Raw genomic sequence first — 26,100 nt, 5'->3', positions numbered from 1 at the left:
TAGAAAATTATAGGCCAGTAAGGTATCCAATCAACTATGAATAATATTTTAGGCACAAATCCATCATGATTGTCTGGCTTTGAGAGGGGGCTACCCATTCTCTTCAGTGTTAAGATTCTTCTAGAGCACAGTGGTCAAACTTGCGGCCCACAAGCCGGATGCATCATATGCTGGCCATGCCCATGCCTGGTTTAGAGAGAAAAAAGTCACGATACGTCATGTAATGTCACCATGCCAAAGTGAGTTTGACACCCTTAGTCTAGAGCGAGAACCCTATCAATCTATTATGGGGGAAAATGGTAAAGGTAAAGGTTCCCCTCACACATATGTGATAGTCATTCCCAACTCTAGGGGGCGGTGCTCATCTCCGTTTCAAAGCCGAAGAGCCAGCACTGTCCAAAGGCGTCTCTGGGTCATATGGCCAGCATGACTAAACACTAAAGGTGTATGGAATGCTGTTACCTTCCCTCCAAAGGTGGTCCCTATTTTTCTACTTGCATTTTTTATGTGCTTTCGAACTGCTAGGTTGGCAGAAGCTGGGACAAGTAAAGGGAGCTCACCCCTTTACACGGACCTAGGGATTCAAACCGCTGAACTGAGGATCTTTCGATCGGCAAGCTCAGCATCTTGGCCACTGAGCCACCACGTCCCTTTATGGGGAAACTAATAAACCAATATACAAATATAAAACATAAACAAATGTTTATGGGGAAACAAAGGTTCAATTCTTTAAAGCAGGGGTCTCCAACCTTGGTCCCTTTAAGACTTGTGGACTTCAATTCCCAGAGTCCCTCAGCCAGCAAAGTTCCTCCCAGAGGAACTCTGGGAGTTGAAGTCCACAAGTCTTAAAGGGACCAAGGTTGGAGACCCCTGCTTTAAAAGGAACACTTTTTAAAATTAAATTATGGCATTTTAATAAAGTGGCTACAGATGAAGGGGCTGTATTTTCCTTTATTGTATAGTTTCCGTTTCTTTATTTTGCAATATTACAGGGAGTTGGAACTGTGAAGTTGACGCAGCGAAGGCATTTCTGGTGGTCGGATGATTCTGCCCCATTGCATATTCAAGGCACATGTATGTCATTTATTTAGGCAGGTTTTCCACTTCCTTTTGCTTCTCCGAGGAGTGTTAAAAGAGTTGATTAAGCCAGAGATTTGCATACAAAGTAAGAATTTATCTTTGGAATCAATTCTCATTGTATGGCTCATAAATCAACCTTTTTATTTTAAACCTACATGGTGATGAGTTCTCTGTTTTCAGGATTAAAAATCAGTTTTATGAACCCTGTCTAATGTGTCTGAATGTTTTCCCCAATTAGGTGGTAAAAATAGTTTATGAAAAGTCAATATAGCTGCGACTATTGAAAGAGTATCAGAATCTTTTCAATATTTGTTTCTTTTTCTTCAGAAAAGAACTCTGGTGATTTATTCATTTTAAGAGATAGCAACTGCACTGTAATCATTCCTGTAGGGAATCTAATCGGCAGGGCTGTTAACTATAATTCTATTTTTCATTATTTTTAATATGCGGTGTATTAAAATAGTTCATATTTACCTCCCTATCATGTTATCATTAAGAGCTTTCTTCTCATATTCTCTTATTATGCAAACTTGGTTTCAAGGATGTTGTTAACATTAATGACTGTGAAAGCTATTGAATGACTTCAGAGGTGGGTTGCAGCAGGTTCTGACCAGTTTTGGAGAACCGGTAGCAGAAATTTTGAGTAGTTCTGAGAACTGTTAAATACCACCTCTGACTGGCCCCGCCCCCATCTATTTTCTGCCTCCTGATTCCCAGCTGATTGGGAGGAAATGGGGATTTTGCAGTAACCTTCCCCTGGATTGGGGAGGGAATGGAGATTTGACAGTATCCTTCCCCTGCCGCGCCCACCAAGCCATGCCCACTAAGCCATACCACGACCATCAAGCCACGCCCACAGAACCGGAAGTAAAACAATTTGAATCCCACCACTGAATGACTTTCTCTCATGTAAGCTATTTGAAACTAGAATATTATAAACCAGGGGTGTCCAACCGTGGCAGCTTTAAGAACTGTGGACTTCAGCTCCCAGAACTCCCCAACTGGCCATGTCAGTTTCTTATCACTACTGTTTCTTGCCACTACAGTAGTGGCCAAAATTGTGAAAACCTTTTGGAAAAAGTATATTTTTGAGGTTTAAAGCTAGCACGGACGTGCGATCCCGTTGCGAACCGGTAGTAAAGGCAAGTAGAGCCCAACTCTGGTAATATCAGATTACTAACTAGAGTATACAAAAGATTAGCTAGACCACTTCTCGAATACAGCTCATTTGTCTGGAACCTGCATTGCATATCGGACATTAATACAATTGAGAGAGTCCAGAGATATTACACTAAAAGTATCCTTCACTCCTCTGCTCACAACAAAATACCTTATGCCACCAGGCTTGAAATTTTGGGCTTAGACAACTTAGAATTATGCCGCTTTCTGTCTGACCTAAGCGTAGTACACAAAATTATCTGCTACAATGTCCTACCTGTTAATGACAACTTCAGCTTCAATCAGACCAATACACGAGCACACAATAGATACAAACTTAGGGTAAACTGCTCCAAACTCGATTGCAGAAAATATGACTTCAGCAACAGAGTGGTCAGTGCCTGGAATGCACTACCTGACTTTGGTTTCATCCCAAAACCCCCAAAATTTTAATCTAAGGCTGGCCACTGTAGATCTCACCCAATTCCTAAGAGGTCTGTAAGGGACGTGCAAAAATGCAACAGCATGCCTACTGTCCCTGTCCTAATTTCCCCTATTTGTATCTATTGTAAATATCCAATCCATGCTTATACTTATCACTTAATACATTCTTGACAAATAAAATAAATGAAAATAAAGAAATAAATAGTAGCAATATAATAGAACATAGATTAGAGACAATAGAAAGCACTCATGTATAGATTTGTAAGTTTCACATTTCACTTTTATATTATGCTTTTATCAAAAGAAAAATCTCCTTAATTCTTATAGCAGGGGTCTCCAACCTTGGCAACTTTAAGACCTGTGGACTTCAACTCCCAGAATCCCTCAGCCAGCAAAGCTGGCTGAGGAATTTTGGGAGTTGGAGGCTACAAGTCTTAAAGTTGCCAAGGTTGGAGACCTCTGTCTTATAGGGCAGTGATGGCTAACCTTTTTGTCATCGTTTGCCGAAAGCCCATAAAGCCGTGCACATGTGATCCCATGCCCTGACCCTCATCCATGTGCACGTGACCCCCCCGTGTGTGCCCCGCCCACCGTGCATGTGTTCATGAATCCCCATGCTCCCCGACCCCCAAATATGCAGACGTGACCCCTGCGCTGCCCCTGCCCTCCCATCCATGCATGCGTGATCCCCCCCACATCCACCCCACCCCATGCATGCACAGACATCTCCCACATGCACCCCATACATGTGTGCACATCTCCCACATGTGCCCTGTGTTGTGACCCAGGACCAAATAGGTAGTAATAAACTTAGTCCGTGGAAAAACAAACTTTAATCGAACAGCTGGGAATTACTTCGTTCACAGTGTCGTTCAACTCAAAGTAAAACAAATGCCTCCCAACATAAATTCTTCAGCTATCTCACAAACCTTAGTCTAGTTAGGCAACCTGCCAAAGGCCCTTCCTGGCAAATGTCCAGAAGTCACAAAAACAAAGGCAGATACAAAGCAGAAGATGAAGCAGAAGACACAGCTACAATGTTGTTTTCCGGCAAAGCTGAAACACCAGTGCTGGTCTATTTTAAGCCTTGTGGGAGGGGCCAATAATCTCTTGGCCCTACTCCCGAGTTGTCCTTTTTGCTTGAGCTGCTCTTGTCTTCTGGCAGCCCTTCTCATGCCTGCATTAGGAACAGGCTCCTCCTGTTCCTCTGCCTCACTACTATCAGTCTCTGGAGGCTCTGGAGTCCACACCTCACTTCCCGATGGCCCTGGCCTCACCTCAGGCTCATCGCTATCCAATTCCGTTGCCAGCTCCATAGGCTGCTGATGGACCACAACATCCTGTGCCCCATGCATGTGCATGTGCAGCAGAGACCCAAAAACTAGCTGGCTGGCGGGAGGCATGTGTGCAGGCACACTGGAGCTGAGCTGGGGCAATGGCTCGCATGCCCACAGAGAGGGCTCTGCATGCCACCTTTGGCACACATGCCATAGGTCGCCATCACGGTTATAGGGAGAGAAAAAACTGTCTGGGGTCCAGTGCTATTATGTCTCTTTTGAGTGGGTCGCTCTAATTGGCTACAGTTTAAAAAAGAATGTGTGAATGATGGCTGAGAAATTCTGGGAGTTGAAGTCAATAGGTCTTAAAGTTGCCAAGGTCAGACATCACTAGTTTATATGATCCAGGAACTGTAGACCTAATTCAACTATATACTCGTACTGTATAGAGTACTGCAAACGAAAATCTCCATATTTCAGGAGGAAGATAATGGAAATCAAACTTTAAAAGTGGAAAGTTTTCGTACTTAAAAACTCAGACATTTCCATACCGGTTTTATTGCAATATCTTCCAGGTTGAGTTGCAATCATATTATACCTAATTATAGAACTGGAGAAAAAATCAGCTAGAAATGTAGGAAGCCATCAGAAGTCAGCAAATCACCAGAAAATATTCTGTACATGGAAGGAATATGGATGGACAAATTGCATCTGTTCCTTTACCAGTAAATATTCTGAAGAATTTTCACTGCTATTTTTTTTGTTTTGTTTTACATTTATATCCCACCCTTCTCCGAAGACACAGGGTGGCTTACAGTGTGTAAGGCAATAGTCTCATTCTATTTGTATATTTACAAAGTCAACTTATTGCCCCCCCAACAATCTGGGTCCTCATTTTACCTACTTTATAAAGGATGGAAGGCTGAGTCAACCTTGGGCCTGGTGGGACTAGAACCTGCAGTAATTGCAGGCAGCTGTGTTTTAATAACAGGCTTCTTACAGCCTGAGCCACACCGCGGCCCTATTATGGGAATGGTTGCTAGCAAAACTCTAGCACTGGATAGATCTTCCGATCAGCTGTATGTTCCGATAACAGAAACTTCTGCGTTGTGGAACTAATGTCTGAGTTTGATGCTGCATTCTAAGAAATGTAAGGTTCTACATTTAGGCAAGAAAAACAAAATGCACAGGTACCGTATATGTGGTATCTTGCTCAATAGTAGTAACTGTGAGAGGGATCTTGGAGTCCTAGTGGACAACCATTTAGATATGAGCCAGCAGTGTGCAGCAGCTGCCAAAAAAGCCAACACAGTTCTGGGCTGCATAAACAGAGGGATAGAATCAAGATCACGTGAAGTGTTCCGAGGCCACACTCGGAATACTGCATTCAGTTTTAGTCGCCACGATGTAAAAAAGATGTGGAGACTCTAGAAAGAGTGCAGAAAAGAGCAACAAAGATGATTAGGGGATTGGAGGCTAAAACATATGAAGAACGGTTACAGGAATTGGATATGTCTAGTTTAAAGAAAAGAAGGACTAGGGGAGATATGATAGCAATGTTCCAATATCTCAGTGTCTACCACAAAGAAGAGGGAGTCAAGCTATTCTCCAAAGCACCTGAGGGTAGGACAAGAAGCAATGGGTGGAAACTAATCAAGGAGAGAAGCAACCTAGAACTAAGGAGAAATTTCCTGACATTTAGAACAATTAATTAGTGGAACAATTTGCCTGCAGAAGTTGTGAATGCTCTAACACTGGAAGTTTTATAGAAGATGTTGGATAACCATTTGTCTGAAGTGGTGTAGGCTTTCCTGCCTAAATAGGGGGTTGGACTAGAAGACCTCCAAGGTCCCTTCCAACTCTGTTATTCTAAATGTCAGGATTGAAGAAACTGACCCATACCACTACCTTGGACAAACAAGCCACATGTATCATTACTGGTAATAAAACTCAAACACAAAATTGTCAGCAAGGGTCAGAACCTCACACATGGCATTAGCCATACAGAACAAATAATTTTAATAGTGTGTTTCTCATCATTTTAAGAACCTGGTGAAAAGGTCCTTGCAGTGGTGATTGTCATAATGTACTTTCAGGAACTGCTGACGGGAAATTGGCTTTTTAAAATCGTAACAATTGTCATGAGATATGCGGGTAACAGTAACGGTGTCAACATGAAGGAAGGGAAGTGCAGAGACAAAAGCTTAGGTCACCACATGCAATCCTTGTTCACTGAATTTGGTAGTCAAGCGATTTAAACATGTAACTGAATTTACGGGTTTTTCTTTGCATCAGTGGAAAATTTTGAAAGAATATTTGGGAATATTCATACCAATACTAAACCCCTGAGGGCACATAATGGGAAAACTTGGTGGAAGTGCTAAGTTGGGAAGATAGATGATGCCATAGTTGTCATTATGGAGAATAACACTTTGACAAGAACTGTTCATGAATGAATAATGGCAAAGGGGGAAAGAAGCATACATAATTTCAGAACTCTGTGTGGGCAGCTCCGGTAGCATGAAATGAATGTCATTAATAAGAGAGACCCATGTAAATGAGGGATTTCAAAATATTCCAAGGAGTTCAAAGACGTTGGCAGAGGAACTTCATACTAAAGCTATTTTCCATTTATTCAAGAGTACAAGAGCCATCAAAGTAGAAGATAGTTTTGATTATAAGACCTAAACAAGAAGAATTCAGAGATGAATATTTAAGTATGTGCTAAATGATACGACACTTTTAGCTAAAGAATATTTCATGTTGTGGTTCTTCCTCTAGCATAGTGATGGCTAACCTTTTCTGGACCAAGTGCCCAAAGCGCACACGTGTGCCCAAACCCCCAAAATGCAATGCGTGTGCGGCCCCTGTGCATGTGCCTTGCCCCCCATGTAAGCACTTGTGCCCCCTGCATGCACCCCCTGCATGCGCCCCATCCCCTGTGCATGCATATGTGCCCCTCATGCCCCACCTCCAGCGCATTCATGTGTGAACCCTGCACATGCACCCCGCCCCCACATACACCCTTACATGTGCTCCACCCCCCGTGGCAGAGACCCAAAGATCAGTTGGCCCGCAAGAGGTGCGCGCACATGCGCAACAGAGCTGAACTAGGGCAATGGCTTGCGTGCCACCAGAAAGGATGCTGTGTGCCACCTCTGGCACGCATGCCATAGGTTTGCCATCATGGCTTTAGCTGCTAATCAGAAGAATAACTATTTGCATTTATGGCCAGCTGGAAAAAACAACAACAGGCTTTAACTCTTTTTTCAGAAGGCCATAAATTCAGTGGCTAGCCTGGTCTCAGGAAGTAAGCTACTCCAAAGACAGAAATAGTCACCCAGAATACCAGCGTTTCTGTCCTCTCCTCTCATGCCTTCTGATAGGAGGGAACCTTCAGCAGGCACTGCCTGTTCACACAAGTCACATGGGAAGAGTTTATTTATGATCCATCTGTTAAGCTACTGAAGTTCGCAGATGACACAACAGTGATTGGTCTCATTTGAGACAATGACGAATCCGCATATAGACGAGAGGTCGAACGACTAACCTTGTGGTGCAACCAAAACAATCTGGAACTGAACACACTCAAAACCTTAGAAATGGTGGTAGACTTTAGGAGAAACCCTTCCATACTTCCACCTCTCACAATACTTGACAACACAGTATCAACAGTAGAAACCTTCAAATTTCTGGGTTCTATCATATCGCAAGATCTCAAATGGACAGCTAACATCAAAAACATCATTAAAAAAGGACAACAAAGAATGTTCTTTCTGCGCCAACTCAGTAAGCTCAAACTGCCCAAGGAGCTGCTGATCCAATTCTACAGAGGAATTATTGAGTCTGTCATTTGCACCTCTATAACTGTCTGGTTCGGTTCTGCAACCCAACAAGAAAAACACAGACTTCAGAGGATAATTAGAACTGCAGAAAAAATAATTGCTACCAACCTGCCTTCCATTGAGGACCTGTATACTACACGAATCAAGAAGAGGGCCGTGAAAATATTTGCAGATCCCTCGCATCCTGGACATAAACTGTTTCAACTCCTACCCTCAAAATGACGCTATAGAGCACTGCACACCAGAACAACTAGACACAAGAACAGTTTTTTCCCAAAGGCCATCACTCTGCTAAACAAATAATTCCCTCAACACTGTCAGACTATTTACTGAATCTGCACTACTATTAATCGTTTCATAGTTCCCATCACCAATCTCTTTCCACTTATGACTGTATGACTATAACTTGCTGCTTGCAATCCTTATGATTTATATTGATATATTGACCATCAATTGTGTTGTAAATGTTGTACCTTGATGAACGTATCTTTTCTTTTATGTACACTGAGAGCATATGCACCAAGACAAATTCCTTGTGTGTCCAATCACACTTGGCCAATAAAAAAATCTATTCTATTCTATTCTATTCTATTCTATTCTGTTCTGTTCTGTTCTGTTCTGTTCTGTTCTGTTCTATTCTATAAGGCAATTTATAGCATAATCAGTCCACAAGTCACATTGGGCTTTATATAGGTAATGACCGAAACATTGAATTGCTCTTCAAAACAAGACTGGTGGTCAGTGCAGTTTCTGCAGCAGTAGTTTTAAGTGACAGGTCTGCAATTGTCCAATAAAAACACCGACAGCTACTTTCTGTATCAGTTGAGGTTTTTAGGTGGTTTTTGGGATAGCCCCATGTAGAGCAATTTGAACCAATCCAATTGCAAATGCCTGAGAAGCCATATGTAGAGCATATAGCAGAGGCAACAAATGGTCCAAGAGCAAAATACAACCTCCATCTGCTCTTCCTGCAGGCAGAATGGGACAAATCACCATGGCCAACTCATCACAGCCAACTTGCCATGGCCATCTCCCTCCCTGCAGGACAACTCACCGTTGTCAACTTGCTGCAGGATAATTCAACAATACAAAAGTTAAATCAATTTCAATGGAATTGGGTACAATAATAGTAAAAAAAAAGGCAATCCAGAAATACAAGAGTTGCAATAATTTCCGTGAAAATGTGGTCACCAGTAATAAAAGTAATGGGATAAAGCGATTAATATAATGTTGAACTGTCCTGTGGCAGGTTGACCTAGACCCATGATGGCCAAACTATGGCATGCATGCCAGAGGTTGCACACAAAGCCTTCTCTATGGGCATGCGTGCCATTGTGCCAGGTCAGCCAGCTGATTGTTGGGTTTCCGAGACACGTATGCACACCAGCCAGCTGGTTGTCAGGTTTCCGGTGCTCTGGTGCACGCATGCTTGTGTGGGCATGTGCGCGCACATACTCCTTCCAGTTTGGGCACTCTGTGCCTAAAAGGTTCGCCATTACTGTCCTAGACCCTCCTGCAGGAGCTATGAGTTCCTACTATGAACTCATGAGCTATGAGTAGGATTCCCTGATTGCAAGTCTGCACTTTCAGGAGAAGTTCAGCCCCATCAAGAGCCAAATCTGCTATCATCCAAGAATCAGTTGGCTTCTAAAGCAATAAACAATTCAATTTGCTCCAGTTGAGTCTGAGCTTCTTTCTCTCCATCCAGGTTCTGACAGCCCCCAGGCATTCATTTAGGATTTTCATTGCATTTTCCTTTTGCCCATGGCAAAAATATATAGCTAGGTATAATTGGCTTATTAAAAATATCTCACTCTGTGCTGGCAGATGACCTGTCCTAGTGGCTTCATACAATTATTAAAGGCTTCCCTTCAAATAAATGTTCTTCATCCTCACCCCAATAGCATGTTTCCAAATGAAATAAAAAGGCATAAATGTTCATGAGCTATAACTTAGCTCATGAGCTTATAGCTTAGCTCATGAGATGTAGTGCATTAAAAGTTATGCCTTTTAATAAAATGTGTTACCAGACTTCCCAATTTTTGGCTAAAATAGACCATCTTCTCTTGCAATCTTTCTTCAATCTTCAGTGGGACTGAATCTGTATCTAATCTGCATGCATATTCACTGTTCCAGAACTTTTCACCTGAAGTTCTACCTCAGTAATATAAAACCTTAGAGACAATGTTGAGATAGGCAAAATTGAGGCGAACAATTTGGGTGATAAACTGAAAATTGTCTCAAGATACATTTTTGCAAGGTCTTTTAAATGCTGATTACATATATGTAGGTCTTTGGTTATTCGGGTTTTCTCCCGCGTAAAATTGGAAGTGTCTTGGCGACGTTTCAACGAAGTCTCATTCGTTATCTTCAGGCTTCAGCCTGAAACGTCGCCAAGACACTTCCAATTTTACGCAGGAGAAAACCCGAATAACCAAAGACCTACATACAAACACCCGCGAAAACCTCAGAAAACACACACACACACACACACACACACACACACACACACACACACACACACACACATATATGTTTTCGTGGGTTTTCACGGGTATATGTATGCAGGTTTTGGTATGTTTGGGTCTTTTCCTGTGTAAGATTGGAATTATTTAGGCCTAAATACTTCCAATCTTACACGGAGCTCCAGAACTGAAATAATTTTTATTCTACTAAGCTTTTGTCTGCTGACATTGTCAGAGTATTAAACTACCATTGCATTTTGTTTTACACATATACCTGGAACTCTGGGAGGGAGCATACTACCCAATCCAGGAGCCCTCACAGACAGTCACTTTCACAACAAACTATTTTGTGCTAAATTTATATTTACTGACAAAGAAATAAAGGGAGGCTAGTATAGATCTATTTCAAGCTATTTAGTTCTCATCAGCTAGCCATGCCCTCCTGGGATTCGAACCTGGGCTTGCTTGCATATTAGATGTATTAACTTCTAAGCCACAGGTTCTCCTTGCTTTGTCAGCTGTACCAGGGGAGAGATTTAAGTGGGGTTTTTTCCAATCGAAGCAACCTGGTCTAATATAAAGTGACCAGATTTCAGCAATGGCAAAGCGGGACACCATTGATGGGGCGGGGGGCTGCGCATGCGTGCTGAGTCTCGCCACCTGGCTGAAAGAGGAGGAGCAGCTGCTGCTTTTTGGCTCTTCCAGGCAGGCTCGGCTCTCCTCGGCTCTCCCAGGCAGCGGGCGATCTCGCGCCCCCTACTCCGCCACTTCCCCTTCTCCGCCTCCACCTCCTCCTCTTGCGTTGCCGCCTCCCATTTTCAGAATGGGAGTGGAAAAAAAATCGGGACTTTTTTGAAATGCCGCGGGACGCGGGACAAATTATTAAAAAGCAGGATTGTCCCGCCAAAAGCGGGACGTCTGGTCACTATAGTCTAATGTGCAAGCAAGCCCAGGATGCGAATCCCAGGAGGGTATGGCTAGCTGATGAGAACTAAATAGCTTGAAATAGATCTATACTAGTCTCCCTTTATTTCTTTGCAGGTAAATATAAAGTTAAAACAAGATAGATAGATAGATAGATAGATAGATAGATAGATAGATAGATAGATAGATAGATATGGATATAGATATAGATATAAATATAGATATAGATATCGATATCGATATCGATATATAGATATATTTTTTCCTTAATAATTCCGTTGCTCTGATCATAGTTCTAAGTCTTCTTGTAACAAACGCTACTGGAGGATAGTTATGAAAAAACATATCCATAAGGACATGGGAGGAACTGGTCAGCCTTTCACTTATTTTAGTAGAACCCCTAGCTGGTCCAGATCGTGGACTTTCATGTAGCAGTTCAGCTCTTTGTAACCCAGAATGCACGAGAAGCACACTTTGATTATTCAAATAGATAAAAGTGACAACAATTATTTTGCCTGCAAGAAAAGTTACATTGGCTTCTTTAAGGTTTAGAAAATTATTTAAGATTTCAAAGAAGGCATTTTAAGCAGGTTTTTTTTTTTTTAAATTGAGGTTAGCAGCAGACCAATACTATGGGAAAAGTGAAACGGAAAGAGGACAGATCTTTCAAAGTTTTGGTCCAAATTGAAGGAGAATTGGGGCTATCGTTTGAATTTTTTGCTTTAGGTGCCAAAACCTTGTAGACTAGCTCTGCTAGTTTTGCTACGCTAAAAGCCATAATATAATTTCTTAATGAATTTAATTACATGATCGTCTCTGAATATAACTACTTTGTTAGATAAAGCAAGCTTTTATTGGTTGCCTTGGTTCATTGCAGAGCCACATTGTAGGTATCAGATGCAAGGGTGATTTAAAGGCTGTACAGAGACTACAAATAGCTTCTTGTTGGCAGGTACAGATTTTTCTTCCTGCTAGCTGTGGTAAACATAAGACAGTGATCTACAATGTAGTAGCTTCTCCTGTCTATTCAAAATACATTTTTTTCTAATCTTAACCCAATGCACACATTTTGTAATAATAAAAACAGATTTATTGTCTGTAGCTGGAACAAATAAATTTTACACCCTTTTATGGACTGGAACTGTTGGTGTCCCTGACCAAAAATCAGTCTTTAGAACAGTTTAATAAAAATAGGAGTCAAGTAGGGCAGCCAACTTACATTCTCATGACTTCATTAGGGAAAATTAATTTAGCACCAGGTGCTTCTCTAGATTTCAAGATCACATCTATACTTTTTTTGAGATACGGGTAGTCCTTGATTTGTGACCACAACTTGTGATCATCGACCGAAGAGGTTGTAGAAAAAAAATATGCTTTTAAAAGGCTCCTCTGGTGATCCCAGCTGAGTTGCCTGATCATCAGAGGCTTTTAAAAGCATTTTTTTACAACCTCTTTGGCAGGAGAGATTGTAGAAAAAATGCTTTTAAAAGTAAAAAAACCCAAACAAAACATTGGCCACGCCCACCCAGTCACATTACCCACCACCACCACCAAGCCATGCCCACAGAACCGGTAGTAACAAATTTTACATTTCACCCCTGAATGCGACTATGGGGATAATGGTAATGTGAAAAACAGTCACAATTCACTTTTTTTTTAGTGCTGTTGTAACTTTGAATGATGGGACGTGGTGGCTCAGTTGGCTAAGACTCTGAGCTTGTCGATCGAAAGGTTGGCAATTCAGCGGTCGAATCCCTCGTGCTGCCGTGTAATGGGGTGAGCTCCCATTACTTACCCCAGCTTCTGCCAACCTAGCAGTTCGAAAGCATGTAAAAAAATGCAAGTAGAAAAATAGGGACCATCTTTGGTGGGAAGGTAACAGCATTCCTTCTTTGGTGTTTAGTCATGCTGGCCACATGACCACGGAGACGTCTTCGGACAGCACTCGCTCTTCGGCTTTGAATTGGAAATGAGCACCGCCCCCTAGAGTCGGGAACGACTAGCACATATGTGCAAGGGGAACCTTTACCTTTTAACTTTGAATGGTCACTAAGTAAATGGTTGTAAGTCAAGGACTACCTGTATAATCGGAAGTCTACATTCTCCCTCTTCTGATGACATAAGGGTTTTTATTTCACTAATGTTCCTACAGATTTTTCTCCCAATATATGAAGATTCCTCTAAAAGCAATGAGCAGACATTACCTTCTGTAACGGTTGTAGAATCCATCATATTATTTTCTGGACTTGTGTGAAAATGATGTATAACACTGAGAAATTGGCGGAGAAGAGAGGATGCAAATTTCAGAGAGGTAGATGGATTAATTTGGTTGCTATAATGAAATTGAACGTTAAGCATTTTAGCCTTATGCACATGTGATATTAGTCCTGTACTAAAAGTGGAGACTTCCAGATCCATGCAGGAAGGAATCTATACATCCAATCTAATAACCCTTAACCAAGAACAGGTTCTTTCCACTTGTGAACCGCCATCGCTTCTTCGTTGTAGTTCTAGTAGAGGTGCTGGCATCCATCGGTTATTTTTGTTCTTTTGATATGACATTTTTCCAGGCTGCATATACCCATTTTTCAGTCTGATTATATGTTGTCTCCAGACTGCATTTCCCTTGAAATTGTAGTAGGTGTTTCTAATTATTCTTTTATTGATGACAATCTCCATTTCCATACCTTTGTCTATTCTTTAGAGCAGTGCTTCTCAAATTTGGCATCTTTGAGCCACGCGGCCTTCAACTCTCAGAAAGATTATAGTTTTTTCCAAAACTGTTTTAGAGGAACGTCTGATTCCATATACATTTCTGGGATTTTGTTTTAACCATTTTTCCCCCTGATTCACATCTAGCGTATTCAATTCATACAGTTGTTTGAGTTAAATCTTAACAGTAACAGAGTTGGAAGGGACCTTGGAGGTCATCTAGTCCAGCCCCCTGCTCACGCAGGAGTCCTATACTAGGGATTCGACCTGCCGACCTGCTGACCTTTCTGATCGACAAGCTCAGCGTCTTAGCCACTGAGCCACCTAGCCAGGCTAAAACTTCAAAACTTGCCTGTTATTTACTAATAGTATAATATTATCTGCATAACCATTTGTTTATTAAAATTTAGACCACAACCACACTCTTCTAAAAATTCCTTGAAAACAGTTTCAGAAAAAAGGCTTTAAGAGTTGTAAACCTAATCTTACGTAGCTTCTTCTCCAGAAACACTACACTACTAACCAGAGCTTATAAAACATTTGCTAGACCAATTCTTGAATACAGCTCGCCTGTCTGGAACTCATGCCACATTTCAGACATCAATACAATTGAACGTGTCCAGAAATATTTTACAAGAAGAGTTCTCCACTCCTCTGAATACAACAAAATACCTTATGCCACCAGACTTGAAATCTTGGGTTTAGAAAACTTAGAACTCCGCCGCCTTCGACAGGACCTGTGTTTAACTCATAGAATCATCTATTGCAATGTCCTTCCTATTAAAGACTACTTCAGCTTCAATCACAACAATACAGGAGCAAACAATAGATTTAAGCTTAATGTTAAGCTTAATCTTGATTGCAGAAAATATGACTTCTGTAACAGAGTTGTTAATGCTTGGAACACACTACCTGACTCTGTGGTCTCTTCTCAAAATCCCCAAAGCTTTAACCAAAAACTGTCTACTATTGACCTCACCCCAGTCCTAAGAGGTCTGTAAGGGGCGTGCATAAGAGCACAAGCGTGCCTAGCGTTCCTGTCCTATTGTTTCCTTTCATTATATCCAATTAATATAGTTATTACATACTTATGCTTATATATATATGCTTATATATTAAATAGTTACTTTCATCCTTATGCTTATATATACTGTTGTGACAAAATAAATAAATAAATAAAAATAAAGAATAGCAGCAGGCTTGAAGCGTTTCCTTCTGCTTTAAGAGCTGCTGCAGACAAACTGCAAGATCATATTAAAAAAAAAAAACCCAGACACAACCAGCACCAAAGGAAAACCGTTCAACTGCTGACCAGGATTACATGGCTACTCAGGATAGTGAGCAGTCACCGAGGGAAGAGAAGATTTTTATTTATTTATTTATTTATTCATATTTTTATACCGCCCTATCTCCCTAGGGACTCAGGGCGGTGTACAGCCATCTAAAAACAACATAAATATACAAAGTAAAACATTAGTCTAAAAAACTTATTAAATAGGCCGAATATTTAAAATAGACATATAAATAATAAAACCCCAATTTAAAACCGAATCTAAAATTTAAACAATTAAAATTTAAAAAATCTAGTCCAGTCCTGCGCAAATAAATAGATGTGTCTTAAGCTCGCGGCGGAAGGTCCGAAGGTCGGGAAGTTGACGAAGTCCTGGGGGAAGCTCGTTCCAGAGGGTGGGAGCCCCCACAGAAAAGGCCCTTCCCCTGGGCGTCGCCAGTCGGCACTGCCTAGCTGACGGCACCGTGAGGAGTCCCTCCCTGTGGGAGCGCATGGGTCGGTGGGAGGCATTCGGTGGCAGCAGATGGTCCCGTAAGTAACCCGGCCCTATGCCATGGAGCGCTTTAAAGATCATTACCAAAACCTTGAAGCGCACCCGGAAAACCACAGGCAGCCAGTGCAGTCTGCGCAGGAGAGGTGTTACATGGGAGCCACGAGATGCCGGCATTGCAACCCAGTCAGAACTAGGGCTGCTCCTGGAATGCAGTGAAGGCCTGGAGACCAACAGTGCTTAAAAACCGGTCAGAAAACAGCAATTCTGAATTGAAGCTGAGGGATCCTTGATGTTCTCTGAGCTTGGTTGTTTTTCTTGCAGGTATTTCTTTCATTTTTTTTTTACATTGACATAATAGAACAATTAATAAGTGGAACGACTTGCCTGCAGAAGTTGTGAATGCTCCAACACTGGAAATTTTTAAGAAAATGTTGGATAACCATCTGACTGAGATGGTGTAGGGTTTCCTGCCTGGGCAGGGGGTTGGATTAGAAGGCCTCCAAGGTCTCTTCCAACTCTGTTGTTATATTGTTATAAAACATATATTCCTTCGTTTCCTTATTCTTCTCATATTTACATCCTTATTCCCCCTCTCGTTTCATTTAATTATACTTTTCTTTTTTGTCCTGTTCTCTCGTTTTTTTTTATCTTCTATCTATCCTTCTAACTATTCATTTTCTTTCATACATTGCCATTTTATATACATGTATATGTAAGTTTTTCACCTCTTTTCATCATCTAGTATTTCTAGTCTCTAGCCAATTACACTGTTCCATACTATGTGATATTCCGACTCTTCTTTTTCTTTTAACTCCTTTGTTAGTTTATCCATCTTAGCACAGTCCAAGATTTTCTTTATTACTTCCTCGTCCATTGGTATATTCTCATTTTTCCACTTCTGTGTGTTTCTTGCAGATATTTCATTACCCAAAACAGGTAACATCATCAGTACTAACAGTGGTGATGTTACTTAGTTTGGGTAAAGGAATTTCTGCAAGAAAACAAACAAGCTCAGAGGACCCCAAATTTCAGCCCTGAGCTACAAATATTCTGAACTGAGCTGGACAATATGGATGGAGAATGTATTTACAATGTGCTGGGAGTGGAAGGGAAAACTACTCAAGAAATGGTGAGGTACTTGTACTACCTGGGAGGAGATGTTGATTCATGTTTTGGAGCCAGCAACTTGCTATCAGGGCAAATGCTTCCTTCACAGCAATCATATTTCCATTACTGTTAAGAGCAACTGTTTAGTTCTAGGAAGTTCTGAAAAGCTGCTTTTCCTGTCTCCCTGGAATCTTACTTTATTTCATTCAGAGACCGTTTCGCAGTAATAAAAGATGCAATACATCTCCAAAGTAATTAAGTAGTAATGCTTTTTAATTAATACTTATTTGTAGATTATCACTCTCACAGAGGTAGCATAAAATTAGATGACACTTGGAAATAGCCACCACTGTGCCTACATTAGAGCTTTGAAATAAACAGTAGTTCTAATGAAATTCTTATTGCAAGATAGAGGGGGATAGAGCAGACTGCAAGTTCCCTGTCATGAAAATTTTCATCATTTAGTCCACTGTATTTTCAGATTACTCAAAATGCTCTAATGTTCTAGTGGCAAACACTAAAATATTCTAATTGTTTTGATATTCATTAAAGCAACATTAAGACAGTAGAATTCATCAAGATTAACTATTTGTTATGAAACCTAATTAAAATAAATGCCTGTAATTAGCCAGAAGAAAAAGTATATATGTATTGACCTACTTTTTCTATTTTATGCAGCATTTAAGTTTAGAAATAGGGTGTGGGAGGAATTTAATAACAAAAGAATCAAAACGAAACAAAAACAGGCAACTTTAAGACTATATCGGATGCTTTGATCTATAAAAGAAAGGAAGTTTTCTTTGTTCTTGTGTTTTCTATTGCTAATGAATTCTATTTAGAAATATTAAGGTGTGGCGGTGATTTGCATCAAACTGATTACCGGGGCCAAGGAATTAACATATGGGAAATATACAAGCAGAGATGGGCTATAGGAGATATATCCTGTTTCCCTGAAAATAAGACATCCCCTGTTAATAAACCCAATCGGGTTTTTGAGCACATGCGCTAAAATAAGCCCTTCCCTGAAAATAAACCCTCCCTGAAATATTTAAACACATGTGCTGCCCGTCCCCGCCATTGCCTCTGGTTTCCTCCACGTGCCCCAAAATAATAAGGCCTACCCGAAAATAAGGCCAAGCGCTTATTTCAGGGTTCAAAAAAATGTAAGACATATATATAGCTCTTCTCTAGTGAGTCCTTCCTTCTCATTAGGTGGCAAAAGAATTTGAGTTTCATGTCTGTCTGTCTGTCTGTCTGTCTGTCTCTCTCTCTCTCTCTCTCTCTCTCTCTCTCTCTCTCTCTCTTCTCTAGTGAGTCCTTTCTTCTCATTAGGTGGCCAAAGTATTTGAGTTTCATCTCTCTCCCTCCCTCCCTCCCTCTCTCTCTCTGTATGTCTCTCCCTCCCTCTCTTCTCTAGTGTGTCCTTCCTTCTCATTAGGTGGCCAAAGTATTTGAGATTCATGTCTGTCTGTCTGTCTGTCTGTCTGTCTGTCTGTCTGTCTGTCTGTCTGTCTGTCTATCTATCTATCTATCTATCTATCTATCTATCTATCTATCTATCTATCTATCTATCTATCTATCTTCTCCAGTGAGCCCTTCCTTCTCATTAGGTGGCCAAAGTATTTGAGTTTCATATCTATCTATCTATCTATCTATCTATCTATCTATCTATCTATCTATCTATCTATCTATCTATCTATCTATCTATCTATCTTCTCCAGTGAGTCCTTCCTTCTCATTAGGTGGCCAAAGTATTTGAGTTTCATATATGTGTGTGTGTGTGTGTGTGTGTGTGAGAGAGAGAGAGAGAGAGAGAGAGAGAGAGAGAAAGAGAGAGAGAGAGAGAGAGTATATACATATATGTGTAAGCAGTCTACATGCCCGTCCATAGTTCATAAAATTCCTCTGTGTGATTAAGTCCTTGATTTGGATTGTGAAGAGGTTCAAGGGAGCAATTTACTATGCCCAACATTAGTGGTTTCGTAGAGGGAAATGTGCCAATTATTTTGTACTTGAAAAATCCTGACCCCAAAATGTCCTTTTCTTCTCTGACCTGGCCTGGAAGTGTCCTTATGTTGGAATAAGCTTACTAACAATGGTCTGACCTTTCACACGATACTCAAACAGCTTGTTTCAAATCCCCTGATTTGTTATGTCTTGAGCCTTACATTTCACTGTGGCCTAAAAATCTTCACCCACAAGGGTGATTATTATGGTCTTCATTTCATAGCTACAAAACATTTCTCAGGTATGGCATTCATTTGCAACTTATTTTCTCAGCTTCAGCAGCTTTAGGAGGCTCAACTCTCAACCACATGCTGAGAACTGAACCTCAAAGGTTAAGTTGCTGAGGTTAGGAAACATCGACATGCAGTAAAACAACCCAAATGCAATCATTCCCACATGGATTTATTTCTAATAGGAGATTATTATAAAATCCTGGACTCAGGGGTGGGCTTCAAAAATTTTAGCAAGGGGTTCTCTGCCTGGTTTCCCGGTGGGCATGGCCATGGTGGGAGTGGCCTAGTCAGCCTCCTGCACCACAGCAGGGGCAGGGGAAGGCATTTTTGCCCTCCCCAGGCTCTGGAGGCTTTCCTCGAGTCTCCAGGAGGGCAAAAATGGCCTCCTCAGGCTCCGGAGGCCTTTCCCAAACTTCTGGTAGGTCTGTTTTTCATCCTCCCTGAGCCTCCACGGGGGCATGGAGCCTGCACTTACCTGCATCCATAACGGACTGTGTGGGGACTCCTGGGAGGGGTGGGTGGTGGGTGGGCAGGGCCAGCCAGGAGTGAGATTTGGGGGTTCTCTGAACTGCATAGAATCTTAGCTAGAGGTTCTTCCAAACCCCTGCGAACCCCCAGCAGCCACCCCTGGCTGGACTACTTCCATAAGTTTCAGAAGAACAGCACCGCTCTGCGATTCTGATATTTCCTTCAGATCAGGTAAGACTATTCATCCACGTCCCTTCATTTTGTGAAATGAAGGAAAAGAATTTTGGAAGAGCAAAAAAAAGAAAAGAAATACGTGTTATTGCAAGAGTTTTTTTTATTCCCTGGATTTGGAGCACAGAGGAAAACCCTGAAGGGTTACCTAGCAACCTTACTTTGATCAAAGAAGAAAGTATGAGACTATTGTAGTCGAGAACCTCCTCAATGAGGTTTTTATTGCCTCCTGTAATCCCATGCATGCACATTTTCAAATGTATGTTTTTAATCACTTCTTTTCACAAGGAACTTAGAGGGGTACATTGAGCTAATGTATATGTGTATCTGTGATACTTTTTCAAGAGGTTTTAGGGCTGAATGAAGAGGGTATCTGAGAAGCTCATACATAAATATAACACATATACTTCTTGTTGTTGTTGTTGTTGTATTGCTTTATTTCTTCTTGCTGTTGTAGTATTTTCAAAAAACACACTGGAAGCTTTTCCTGTCATTTAGTCAGAACCTGTCCTCCTGTAACTTAACTTCATTTTTATGCATCCTACATTCTAAAATGAAAGAAAACAAGCTGTGGAACTTTTCATATAATGGGCAGCTGTATTTCTGCTCAGTTCACAGTTTTAAGGCTAAATATATCGAATCCTTCCACATTTCTTCATAGTGCTTGTCTTCTGACAGTTTCAATTTCTCTGACTCCTTGTTAAATATGATCCCCAGAACGAGGCCCATTATTTGCTTGAGGTAAGCTCTTGACTAAACAGAATAGCATTAAAAATATAGCTACAGGTAATCCTCAGTTGACACCCCATTCATCTAATGACCATTGAAAGTTACAAGGGCACTGAAAAAGGTGACTTATGACTATTTTCCCACACATATGACCATGGCAACATTTCCATGGTCACATGATCAAAATTCAGCCACTTGGCAACTGACTCATGTTTATGACTGTTGCAGTGTCCTGTGGTCATGTGATCACCTTTCATGAACTTCTTTTTTTCCCCCCTCATGACTTTTATTGTTTTATCAATGTATAAAACAGAAAGAAAAAGAAAAATAGGAATGAGACCTTCTGACAAGTAAAGTCAATGGGAAAGCCAGATTCAAGTAACAACCGGGTTACTAACTTAACAACTGCAGTGATTCACTTAACAATCTTAGCTAGAAATGTCTTAAAATGGGGCAAAATTCACTTAACAAATGTCGCTCTTAGCAACAGAAATTTTGGGCTCAATTGTAGGTTGAGGACTACCTGTACTTCCTCTGATTTAGAATCTGTATTTCTGGTGACACCGCCTAAATTTGCCATTTCTTTTTTTGCAATGGTGTCCTGTTTATGGTTCCTATTCAGTTTGCCATTTATCACTATTTCCAGATCTTTAAAAAAAATACAGCTCGAGTACAGCCATCTTATTCTTGTGTATTATTTTGTTCGAAGTGAAGAACTTTGCTCTTGGCTATTTAATTTCAATCTATTACTTTCTGCCTGTTTATCCAATTTTTGACTTCTAATTCTGACTTCTACACAGTGGTGGGATTCAGTTACTTCGCACCTATTCGGGAGAACCGGTTGTTAACCTTCTAAGCTGTTTGGAGAACCGGTTGTTGGAAGAAATCTTATTTTATTTTTTTCCACTTTACAAGGCTAATTCTGTAAGGAAGGCAGGAAGGCAACATTCTGGTGTTTTTTCTAGCCTAATATTTATTGCCCTCCTTACAGAAACTGCCTCTCTGGTTAACCCTTATAACATTGTAACAGCTAAGGCGAAGTGCCCTTTGTCGTGAGTGACATTGAGTTGGCCATGCCCTCACAGTCACATGACCACCAAACCATGCCTACCCAGCTGGTCATTAGGGCAGAGAACCAGTTGTTAAATTATTTGAATCCCACCACTGTTTCTACCGCAGTGTTTCTCGACCTTGGCAACTTTAAGATTTGGGGACTTAACTTGTTGGAGTCTGCACACCTTAAAGTTGCTAAAGTTGTCAAATACTGCCTTAGGATATTAACTATCACACCCTATATGGAAAGTTGTATAATAAAAATAAGTATGTTTTATATGTAAATAAATTCAACTATATTTTTATTTTTACTTTACACTCTTTCTTAATTTATATTCCATATAAATACAGCTTGAAAAAGAGGACAAATTTTTCCTCCTTGCTTTTGAGCAATAAAATAATATTTTCTTTACATCAATATTTTAGATAAGTTTGCTGGTTGGGAAATTCTGGGAATTGAAATTTAAAAGTCTTAAGCAACCCAAAGTTGCCCAGTTTGAAAAACACTGCTCTACAGTTTTTGATGGAGTCACTGAAGCAGTCGGAGTGAGCTTAAATGGACTCCAGGGGATGATAGAGGACAAGAAGGTCTGGAGGAACATTGTCCATGGGGTTGCGATGGGTCGGACACGACTTCATAACTAACAACAACAACAACAACAAGAAAGAGTTTTTGAAAATTTTATGTAGCCAACTTATAATGACTTGGAAAAACAAATGTAATTAAAGGCATATGTTTGATGAAGGAAGCATTAAGCATTCTTAAGTATTTTATCTCCTTTCTTCCAGGGGTGAAATGCTACTGGATAGGACCAGATCGTGTGATCTGGTAGCGATCGTGGCTGGTAGTTCAGCAATCTGGTAGCAAAGTTCCACCCACCCACCCGGTCATCATTACTTCCTGGTTTTAACCAGGAAGTAATGTGTTTTCTACCTTCTGCGAATGCGCAGAATGTCTCTGCACGAGCAAAGCAAGCGCACGCATGTGGTGCGTGCACTTCCGAGCTGGTAAGGAAGGAAAGTAAATTTCATCCCTGCTTTCTTCCTATTCCTGCATTTTTCCTTTCCTGGAAAGGGTAGGTGCTTCCCATGCATCAAAAAGTTATTAAAGATTTGCTGATAAGTTGTTTATACATTTTCTCTAGCCAAAATGTCCTCGTTTTAATTTTTGCGATAGAGTCTATTCTATATTTTGCAAAAAAGAAAATAATAATAGTGGAATGGAATGCAGTGATCTGTGCTTCTATTTCTGTGCCTGTGGCGCAGCATTCAATGAAAGCAGATGTTACATTGCAAATGAAAAGCACCATAACTATACAGTAGATGCTCAGGCTCCCTTTTTGCATGTTAGGTTGAAAATGAAAAAAATAAAACAAAAACAAAAAACAAATCTGAGCTGAAAGAGCAATAACCACCTGCTCTTCACTGCTGCTCCTTATATGCAAGCGACACATTTATTGCATCAAAGACAAGATAGATTTAGGTGTCTTTATTTTTTCTAAGTACAATTGTGATGCATTGGGTTTTTTTTTCCCCCTACTGTGTTCTTGCAAGTGCCTTGGTTTAGCTTGCCATGCTATGTGTGTGCACAGAAACCCGTGTGGTAACATCTTCAGTGTTTGTGGTGTTCAATATAACAATATAACATATATTGTATTCAATATAAGTAGTGATATCTCCACCCTACGGCCCAAAAAGTTGATAAACATTAAAAAACATTAAAAAACTATATACTTATAGACCGAAATAATAGAATAATAGAATAACAGAATAACAAAGTTGGAAGGGAACTTGGAGGTCTTCTGTCCAGCTCCTCTTCTATCAGATCTCCTGCTCAAGCAGCAGACTCTACAGCAGGGGTCTCCAACCTTGGCAACTTTAAGCCTTGGCAGACTTCAACTCCCAGAATTCCCCAGCCAGCTTTGTGGCTGGGGAACTCTGGTAGTTGAAGTTCGCCAAGGCTTAAAGTTACCAAGGTTGGAGACCCCTGCTCTACAGTATATCATTCAGGACAAATGGCTGTCCAGTTTCTTTTTAAAACCGTCCAGTAATGGATGGATGGATGGATGGATGTTGAAAATCACCCTTCTCCACATAGCCATGATTTTATGTGGAACAATATTCTCTTTGTGATTGATTATGGGCCATCAAGTTGTTGATTCTTACTGATCACACAGATTTCCTCTTGGAGTTCTCAATGAAGAAAAGTGAGGAGACTTTCTTTTTCGTAGCAGCTGGCTTCTTTGTTTTTAACAATCTTCCAACACCTCTTGTAGGAAAAATCTTCCTGTTTTCCTAAGCTTCCCGACATTACAGTAGTGGCCAAAATTGTGGAAACCTTTTGGGAAAAGTGTATTTTTGAGTTTTGATGGCTAATTACACCACTTTTTTTTTTTTTTTGGAGTTTCAAGATAATCATATTCCATTGCTGGAATGGCCTGGGAATAGCCCAGACCTTAGCCCAATTGAAAATCTATGGAGCTGACTAAAGAAACTTGTTAGTCAGAAGTGACCCAGCAATAAAACCCAGTTAATAGAAGCAATCATTCAATCTTAGTTTCACATGATAACAGCTGCAGGACTCAAAGACTTGGTTCACTCCATGGGAAGACATTGTAAAGCCGTAATTTATTATCCCTGTAATTTCTGTGACCATATTATAAGTAATTGTGTTCTCTTTGCTGACGATATCAAACTATTTAACACCACCAACAATACAGCTACCCTTCAAAAAGACCTTGACTTTGTGTCAGAATGGTCAAAAACTTGGCAACTCCAAATCTCAACCAGCAAATGCTCTGTCTTACACATTGGAAAAAAGAATCTGAACACTAAATACAAGCTCGATGGACATTACTTTACAAATGACCCCCACCCTGTTAAAGACCTTGGAGTTTTCATATCAAATGATCTAAGTGCCAAAGCCCACTGCAACTACATCACAAAAAAGGCTTTAAGAGTTGTAAACCTAATGTTGCGTAGCTTCTTCTCCAAAAACACAACACTACACTACTAACCAGAACATATAAAACATTTGCTAGACCAATTCTTGAATACAGCTTGATTGTCTGGAACCCGTAACTTATTTCAGACATTAATACAATTGAACGTGTCCAGAAATATTTTACAAGAAGAGTTCTCCACTCCTCTGAATACAACAAAATACCTTATGCCACCAGACTTGAAATCCTGGGTTTAGAAAACTTAGAACTCTGCTGCCTTTGACGTGATCTGAGTTTAACTCATAGAATCATCTATTACAATGTCCTTCCTTTTGAAGACTACTTCAGCTTCAATTGCAACAATACACGAGTACACAATAAATTTAAGCTTAATGTTAACCGCTCCAATCTTGATTGCAGAAAATATGACTTCAGTAAACAGAGTTGTTAATACTTGGAATACACTACCAGACTCTGTGGTCTCTTCCCAAAATCCCCAAAGCTTTAACCAAAAGCTGTCTACTATTGACCTCACCCCATTCCTAAGAGGTCTATAAGGGGCGTGCATAAGAGCACAAGCGTGCCTACCATTCCTGTTCTAATGTTCCCTTTCATTATATCCAATTAATATAGTTATTACATACTTATGCTTATATATATGCTTATATATCGTATAGTTATTTCATGCTTACGCTTATATATACTGTTGTGACAAATAAATAAATAAATTCATGCTAAAGGTTACCCAACTAAATATTAATTGACATGGTGATAATTTTTGTATATCTCGTTTTTTCTATGGTGATAATTTTTGTATATCTTGTTTTTTCTACGTGTTTCACTTTTCTTCTTTATACTGTAACTGCTTTTCTAAAAGCAAATCCTTCATAAAATGACTGCATTACATTCTTGATTAAATTATGTTTCCATTGATATATAATTTTATGGTGTTACTCCCAAAAAAAAAGTGGTGTTATTAGCTAGTTTTAGAAAATACACTTTTCCCAAAAGGTTTCCACAATTTTGGCCACTACTGTAGTTGATAGGAACTGTGCCTCAATTTCTAGTATTGGCCAGAAAGAATTCGAAGGATTGTATGTGACAATGTCTAGGGAAATTGGAAACTGAAGAAATAAAGTTAGGATGAGTCTTAAAAATGACAAATTAAAAGTATTTTGAATAGCAAATAATTTATGCAAAATATGTTACAAAAATCTAGGATGTTAAATAAATAATACAATGTATTCTCTTTTGACATTTTTGTAGGCTTGCATTTCTTTTAACAATATTCTGAAGATTTCCCCTCCCTGCCCCAATAAGAGTTGGTTTATACAAAGGATTGAATGCATGTTTCTTAATTTTATTGATGAAGTCATTGTAAAATACTTGGAAGAAATATTGAGAAAAATAGATTTGTGGTTAAATTTATCTTTATTTATAAAAAAAGGATTGTTACTATTATATGAAATTTTGTCCCTGTGGTTTGGAAAATCCAATACTCCTTGAATCTTTTTTCCTTAATAAGATCACCATAAGATACATCTTCTGTTTTATGATGTAAAGTGATAGTGCTATAATGAGTGTTTCAATAAACAGTATTATTAATAGTTTTAAAGTTTTTTAATCACTCGCAACTAAATT

General features: G+C 40.0%; 1 protein-coding gene across 1 annotated transcript in view; it reads left to right on the top strand.

The window, feature by feature from the left end:
- Positions 1 to 26,100, top strand: part of CTNNA3 (catenin alpha 3) — a 1,121,082-nt gene that overhangs the window by 259,875 nt on the left and 835,107 nt on the right. The gene's annotated exons all lie outside the window — the stretch shown is intronic.

This window comes from Ahaetulla prasina, chromosome 6 (assembly GCF_028640845.1).
Source record: "Ahaetulla prasina isolate Xishuangbanna chromosome 6, ASM2864084v1, whole genome shotgun sequence".
Classification (NCBI taxonomy): Eukaryota; Metazoa; Chordata; class Lepidosauria; order Squamata; family Colubridae; genus Ahaetulla; species Ahaetulla prasina.
Note: the sequence above shows the minus strand (reverse complement) of the source record. Positions and strands in the feature narration are given on the sequence as shown.